This window comes from Sycon ciliatum, chromosome 4 (assembly GCF_964019385.1).
Source record: "Sycon ciliatum chromosome 4, ocSycCili1.1, whole genome shotgun sequence".
In the NCBI taxonomy this organism is placed as follows: domain Eukaryota; kingdom Metazoa; phylum Porifera; class Calcarea; order Leucosolenida; family Sycettidae; genus Sycon; species Sycon ciliatum.
This window is the reverse complement of record NC_088646.1, coordinates 30,896,284-30,904,179: the sequence shown is the minus strand read 5'-3', so window position 1 is coordinate 30,904,179 and position 7,896 is coordinate 30,896,284. Positions and strand designations below refer to the sequence as shown.

Here is a 7,896-nt window from a genome sequence, read left to right as displayed (position 1 = left end):
CCCTCATCATACCCATGCTTGGGTGGTGGGCGGCGTGAACGTCTGTAGGGCCTTCCCTATCAAAATATTAAATTCTACTACTACTACTACTACTACTACTACTACTACCCGTTAGGGTAGCTGCCGATACAGTACGACTCCCTGATGTATAGAGAGACTTTCTGGAAAGAAATAGGGAGACGAGGAGGAAATGAAATTAGAATGGATGTTAGTTGCCGAATAGGTGATAGGATGCGTCAGCAAAAACATACTTTGGAAGAGAGATCCCGTCGTCTCCAAAATAGGCGTGAACGGGCGAGTCAGCGCCGGTCACAGGAAACGTCGGCAGAGTGATCCCGTCGACTCCAGAACGCGCGTGCTCGGCAGAGTCAGCGCCTTCCCAGGAAACATTATAGCAATAAAAACTGCTTTATGGCAGCTTTCTAAAAAAAGTTATTGTGTTCTAGTCCTGGGTCTGGCCTAGGCTATAGAAAATTAATTGCTTCCAAACTGGCTTAGACTCCGTCTAAAAAGTAAGAAATTAACGAAATGTGATTGCCGAAAATTAAAATTTCACACAAAACCTCACAATAATCACAATACTTGACAATCAAATACTGCTTTCAACACTTGTTAAGTCTGACACTGTACTTGTACTTGTACTGCACAAACATGCATGCATGGGAAAGAAGATCACGAGGGGAAGATCTTCTAGCTTTTCATCCTGTGTGTGATTATTGTGAGGTTTTGTGTGAAATTTTAATTTTCGGCAATCACATTTCGTTAATTTCTTACTTTTTAGACGGAGTCTAAGCCAGTTTGGAAGCAATTAATTTTCTATAGCCTAGGCCAGACCCAGGACTAGAACACAATAACTTTTTTTAGAAAGCTGCCATAAAGCAGTTTTTATTGCTATAATTTCTTTTGTTTTTTCTGTCACCAATCAATGGAATGCCCTTATGTAAATGATGGCCTTCACATCATATCTTTTTTTACGGAGTTGTTGTTGCTGTTCATTATGCTACTCTTTCTTTTTCCCTCCCCTTACTTTTATTTATCACCGTGGTTGGCAATCACCCACTTTCTTTAACATTGGCCGGTGTTTCCACCGAGTCTTGATATGTAATAAATATAAAATATACATATAAATACCGTCAAGAGTACATAACGGTCATAACCCCAAGAGTGTGCAACTGCCTGCACAACCTCTACGAGGTGATTTGTAATAATTTTACATGAAAGTAAAAAAGGCTATCATTCCGTTGCCCTGGCGAGTTTTGAAGTGTGCATGGTCTCATTCTGTCACTATGTATGTCCTCTATCCACGTATGGACTTCTTGATCGAACACCACAAACATGAGAGACACAGTGTGGGGTTGCTTTGCATGCATTTTTTCACCCAGAAAAAGTGTGTACAAAATTTTACAAGTCAGTAAAATAGGGTCTAACATCAACAAATATGACCTGAATGTGTCAATAAGCTTTCAATGGGAAATCAAGATACATCTGAAGCAAGTCACATGCAGAGAAAGCAGACTGGTTTTGCAGGTTGCCCTACGTATTGGTTTCTGTACGTCGTCAACTGCGGTTCCAAACGGTAGGGTATCTTTGACCGCCTGCCGGCATTGTAGAGCATGAGAACGCAGACCCTATCTTGCTGCTCCATTTCTTACAACTTGCAGTGCATCCTCTTACGTGAAATAACCACACTAAGCAAAATACCATCCATGATGCGTGCCGGCCGTCCCACGACAGGGTGCCTTCGTGCATCTGGGCCACAGTGCATTTAACCGGCACATACTGACAATGTTGGGGCTTCCATACTCTCCAAGACAAGTGCAGTGACTCCTTCACCTGATTCATAATACTTCTGTGTTGGAAGAAGACTGCAGACCACCCTCAATGGGTGCTCCGCCGTCAACCCCCAACATACATTCATGCCGCATTTCCTGAATTTGCACTTTGCCATCGTGAATCTCTACCAGCACTTCTGAGGTAGCAAGCTGAGCTTCATACGCAGCTAGCTCTACTGAACAGCTAATTATTAACCTGTATGCCATAAGCATCAGCAGCTTCGGACTTGGATTTGAATCACCTTTCATGATAGGTGAGTGAAAGACACCTTTTGTCAAAATTGCAGTTTCTGACCTTCACCTTTTTGGCTAATCTCTTCTTCAGCCCTGCTACTTTGACGGTGTGACAGACTCAATGCTGGCATCGGTGACCAGCCTAGGGTTTCCACCTGCCGTAGAATATGCTCGCTGGCTCTTGGACGTTCTTCAAGCATCCATTGAGGGATATTTTACCTCATTGACCACAAATTCACGAATTTCAATCCATGATTGACATCTCACAAGGCCGTGGAAGAAAACAATTCCGCTAAACGCTGCTGATGCTTACAAACTACATTACAATGGCAACTCACTTGTCTGTCGAACTAACAAAAACACTTCATGGGAAGAATGCAATCGTCCTCAACAGTGATATTTTACTTGATTTGTAAAATAATATGCCATGTAAAATTTTTACAAATCACCTCGTACTACTAGTATGCTGTGCTGCGACGGCAGAACTTCACATCACGTGACATGGTTCAAAAGGTTATGCTGGCAAACACTGCAAAGTGACCACAAGAGAGTTGTACCCAAAGCTGGGCTGCGTACAACCCAGTATCTATCATGCACAGAGTGCACGGGTTCATCACGTGATGTGAAGTTCTGCCGTCGCAGACCCCATAGCTGGAGTTGCATGACAGGCATGAAATTCTGCAACAGCAACATGCACAGAATGACCTGCGTATAAAAAAGTATCACCACCACTAAGGGGTCGTTGCAAAAGTTTTCTGTCGTCCCTGAAACGAACATCGTTCATTTCGTACTTGGACCCCCTCCCCTCCCTCTGAAACGAACACAGTTTGCTACGCTGGACGACGAAAATCGCATGCATGTACATGTCATATGTACAGTGTCGGTCGACTTTGCGATTTTGGCTCGCACCCCCTCCCCCCCCCCCCCCCCCAAATGAATCATGTTCGTTTCAGGGACGACAAAAAACTTTTGCGACGTCCCCTAACCACATGTTTCCCCCGCAGAAGAACATGCGTTATGCTACAACAAACAAAAAATGTAGTGCCATTTTCTGCAAGGTGCGTATCGCAGATGTTTTTGTTGATTCTGTGCTTATAATTGTTTATAATCAAGGGTTATCGTGATAAGGTCATCCTGTATTATATTGCACTGAAATCGTAATCCTGTTGATGTCGATACAACTTTTGGAAGTAGTTCAATGACTTCAAACTGTTAGTCCACGATTTTCTAAAACAACACAGCAAAGGAGGAACAATAAACATGTATTAAAATGTAAACATTGTTGAGTCTGACACCTCGTTCCAACAACTACACTGATCCTGAGGATAAAAGGGGCAAGGCTATGGTTGGAGGTTATTATTATCAAATTGTCAAATTTTTGATAGGGCAATCCCTACAGGCCTAAGGCCTTTTTACAGGGTACCCTGGAGGTACTGAGAGATAAACAAGGCACTCCATAATAATAAAATGCTGCACATCTTTTGGTGAGTATGAATGATATCCAGTCAAACCTCTTTAGGACGAACACCAAGGGACCGATGGTATTTATTCTGTGAGTTTGTCTTAACCTATTTTATAACCAGTGAATACAATTATTTCTCCAATAGACATACCCGGTATGAATAGATTTCTTCTACAGCGAAAGATTCTACGCCACACCGACCCATTGACTCGTCTCGTATGAAACAAATGAGGCACTGAACCTTTCTTTAGCAACATGACGGCAACTGAAACAGCAACAGAGAAAGTACGATACATGTACAGCACATTCTCGCAGGTACTACAAACAGATTGCAGATCGTAATTTTTGCTTTTGGCGGCATGCAACTTTATTTGGTGCAGTGCAATCTCGGCGGTACTCACAAATCAAACAGCCCAGTGCAGACTCGAGTAAACAAATCCAATTTTACAAGTACGAGATTTTCACGAGATGAGACTGTAGTATCCCTGCTTTACAGTTTACACATGACTAGTACATGACATGTATTTTGCATGACTCTTATAATTACTCTTGTTACTACTTTCGGACAAGTCCTACATCATGTACCTCACATATGATTTGATTACATCAGGAGTACCGCGCTTCTAGAAGATCATAGATCTTCCATGCATGCTGCTGTCATCACTTCTAGTATCACTTCCTTTTAGTTTTAGTTACTACTACTAGTTGGTACAGTCATGACTCATGTACGCATGTATGTCATGTTGTTCCGGACTATTCCAGACTTCCCACGTCATATGCCCGATGAGTAATGTTGCTGACTAAATTGCATAATATAGATATCTCATCTTCTAGAATACCTCGCTTAGTCATTATGTTAATATTACGCAATGCTCACTTCATCTACCTGTATAGCAATGATGATCTAGGTTTGCCTTCTCCACTATTCTAGAACTTGTACTAGAAGGATGATTTCGTAATCACTGCAATGGCTTACTAACCTTACTTTCCTACCGCCGCCTGCTTTGCTATACATACTTTGCTTGCCTATAAAAGCTGCTGTCTTTTCTGCCACCATCAGATTAGCTCAGATTAGAGCTGAGCTGAGAGAGAGAGAGCAAGTTCACTTTCACTTTGATATAAGATAACCTCCAGGCCGTGCCGGAGTAAGTTCTGATACGTTAGTTGACTGACTGTGGGTAGTAGCCTCCTAGCCTCGCCGACGCACGTTACATTGGTGGCAGCGGTGGGATTGCCTTAGATCACGCACGTTACATTGATGGCAGCGGTGGTTCAATTTTATAATTGCTAGATTCGAACCCACCTAGTATCTGTACTGCAATGATGGCAGCCGCACTACAGAATTGATGGCAGCGGTAAATTGGTACCAGCATGGCCCAACCCGATGCGTCAGTTGCCGCTACTCCTTCGCCCGCCATGTCTCCCCCTAGCCTGAAACGATGACGGACAGCGTCTCTACCGATCAAGCTCCATGTCCAATGTAAGCTGATTCCAGGTATGGCATTCTCTTTCCTGTCTTCCTTCAGTCTTTCTATTCTCTTCAGTCTTCCTTTATGCGAGTGAGTGAATCCAGTTTAGTCCGGTAGGCGTCCGATCATGGTGAGCCACGGTCTACCTAGCTAACCTGGGACAATGTGTGTGAGAATGCCCTTGTGTACTCAGTTTGGCTTGGAACTGCGATTTGGCTGGCAGGTTGTGCCAGGGTTGTGCAGCAAGTCAACTGTGTTTTTTTTCGGTCCTGTTTGGAGGACAATATTCCCTTTTTGACCCCGTGAGATGGTGAGAACCTGGTGTGCTTCTATTTTTTGATTTATTATCAGTTCAGTTCTTCTGTCTACTCTAAAAAAACGTTATCATTTCCGATATTATTTGCCATATTACGGTTGACGCTCTACAAGTAATACGCTATCTACTATGACGTTCACACCGCCTCCTATGATCTGCTGCTGAGCTCGAGCAACTACTACTACTACTAGTGTCATTTGTCACCCTTTCGTCCGAATATCAAGCACTCTGTTCAAGATTCAAGAATACATGTACGTGAATGCAAGTTAGTTGTCCAGTCCACCTACTGACGGTGCCTTCTAGTGAGTACTGTTCATCATACATCATCGAACTCTCTGTCAAATCACGAGGGCGTGATTTAGTGTAGGAAGGGAGGGTGTAGTATCCCTGCTTTACAGTTTACACATGACTAGTACATGACATGTATTTTGCATGACTCTTATAATTACTCTTGTTACTACTTTCGGACAAGTCCTACATCATGTACCTCACATATGATTTGATTACATCAGGAGTACCGCGCTTCTAGAAGCCTGATCATAGATCTTCCATGCATGCTGCTGTCATCACTTCTAGTATCACTTCCTTTTAGTTACTACTACTAGTTGGTACAGTCATGACTCATGTACGCATGTATGTCATGTTGTTCCGGACTATTCCAGACTTCCCACGTCATATGCCCGATGAGTAATGTTGCTGACTAAATTGCATAATATAGATATCTCATCTTCTAGAATACCTCGCTTAGTCATTATGTTAATATTACGCAATGCTCACTTCATCTACCTGTATAGCAATGATGATCTAGGTTTGCCTTCTCCACTATTCTAGAACTTGTACTAGAAGGATGATTTCGTAATCACTGCAATGGCTTACTAACCTTACTTTCCTACCGCCGCCTGCTTTGCTATACATACTTTGCTTGCCTATAAAAGCTGCTGTCTTTTCTGCCACCATCAGATTAGCTCAGATTAGAGCTGAGCTGAGAGAGAGAGAGCAAGTTCACTTTCACTTTGATATAAGATAACCTCCAGGCCGTGCCGGAGTAAGTTCTGATACGTTAGTTGACTGACTGTGGGTAGTAGCCTCCTAGCCTCGCCGACGCACGTTACAAGACTGCACCCATTGGCTTGTTTCGTATGAAGCAAACAAGTCACTGAACCTCTCCATAATGGAGAATCATTCTAATTTTCCCTGATATGCGAATTTATTTTGCATACTCGGTCAATGGGTCCTTCAACCTTTCCCTCCAGATTGGGAACTGCCAACGATAGTATGCCACTGACCAGTGCCTTACTTGTAACGTACCAATGTACAATGAACATGAGTATTTCAACGACGCATCTAAGCCTCAGCAGCAACATAAGCCTTACCGTCAAGAAGGTGAACTCCCGATCTCCGCACACTGTAGGCAAGGGCAAAGAGATAGAAATGGCTCTAAATCCGAATACAATCAGCAGTTCAGCACACGTTTCCGTAAATGAAAGGGTGAGCATAAGCAAATGAATCGAAGGAAACTGGTCAACTCAGAGATCACCTGTCATTGAGTATTCCGTTAAAGGGAAACTGAACGCCAAAAATAAGTATGGCTTATCCGAAGGAGAATTGGGCACTGATTCCGATGAGCTATGTCTCGAGCCGATCAGAGAAGAGGAACTGTGTCAAATTTCATACATAACACCTCCCATATTTGGAAATTGGCCTTGATGACGTGCGTACTGCTTAGCTGTCACCATGCTGTGCATGTTCAGCAGTGTAATTGAATGGAAGAAAACAATTATTACTTTGGTGTTTTGCAGCTCTGTTTCGTTCCCTGACGGTAACCAAATCTAGATGTAGGAATCTGTTGAGCAGGAGAGTGACACATGTCTTCCCGAAGGCTGTCCAGGCTGCAGTGGTGATGAAGAAGACACGATCATCACCCCGAGATCGATCGTAGCGAATTGGAAAACTCATGGGTATATTTGCTTCCACTCCAAGGCAATGTCGAGGTATGAAGGGTGCTTGTACTGCCTTCCAAAGTGAAGAGGAGATGAACATGGCTTTGCATAGCTGTTGTTCTATGCCAACTTACCTACTCTTGCTGGTACCGTAGTGGCATATTGCAAATTTCGTGGACGAACAACTCTAGTCACTAGTGGCTAGTGAGCAACACTAACAGGTGAGATTTTTCAATTCGACAAAAATTGTTTTTGTTTGAGAACTGACAGTGGCAGTCATTAGACTCAGTAGGTGTCTCTCTGCTGCTTCTTTCCCTTCATCGGTAGGGTTGTGCTTCAAGTAAAAATAAATAGAAAATGTGGAACAAAAATCTGATCATGAAATTCGAATTTGAACTTCAAAGTATGTGTACATCAAATCACAAAAATGACTGTCAAGGTGGTGCTGTGCATTGAAAAAAACTGGGAGCAGGCAGCAATGGAAAGGGTAGAAACGAAACCAGTAATGCAGAGTATTCATAAGGTAGAGGGAGATGAAAACGGGAGAGGAGTAGTGAGCACTTCAGTTTGAAGTAGTGTCAATAGACAGCATCGTGTTGCATACGTTGTGAATATTGTGTGAATCCAATAATTGTCACGAAAT

General features: G+C 42.9%; 1 long non-coding RNA gene across 1 annotated transcript; it reads right to left on the bottom strand.

Moving 5' to 3' along the window:
• Window positions 1-3,129: 3,129 nt before the first annotated feature.
• LOC135815586 (uncharacterized) lies at window positions 3,130-7,178 on the bottom strand. The gene is made up of 3 exons (XR_010553312.1): window positions 6,687-7,178; window positions 3,680-3,793; window positions 3,130-3,293 (listed from the first exon to the last, which is right to left on the bottom strand). It is a non-coding gene; the product is annotated as an uncharacterized LOC135815586 (long non-coding RNA).
• Between the last annotated feature and the right edge of the window lie 718 nt (window positions 7,179-7,896).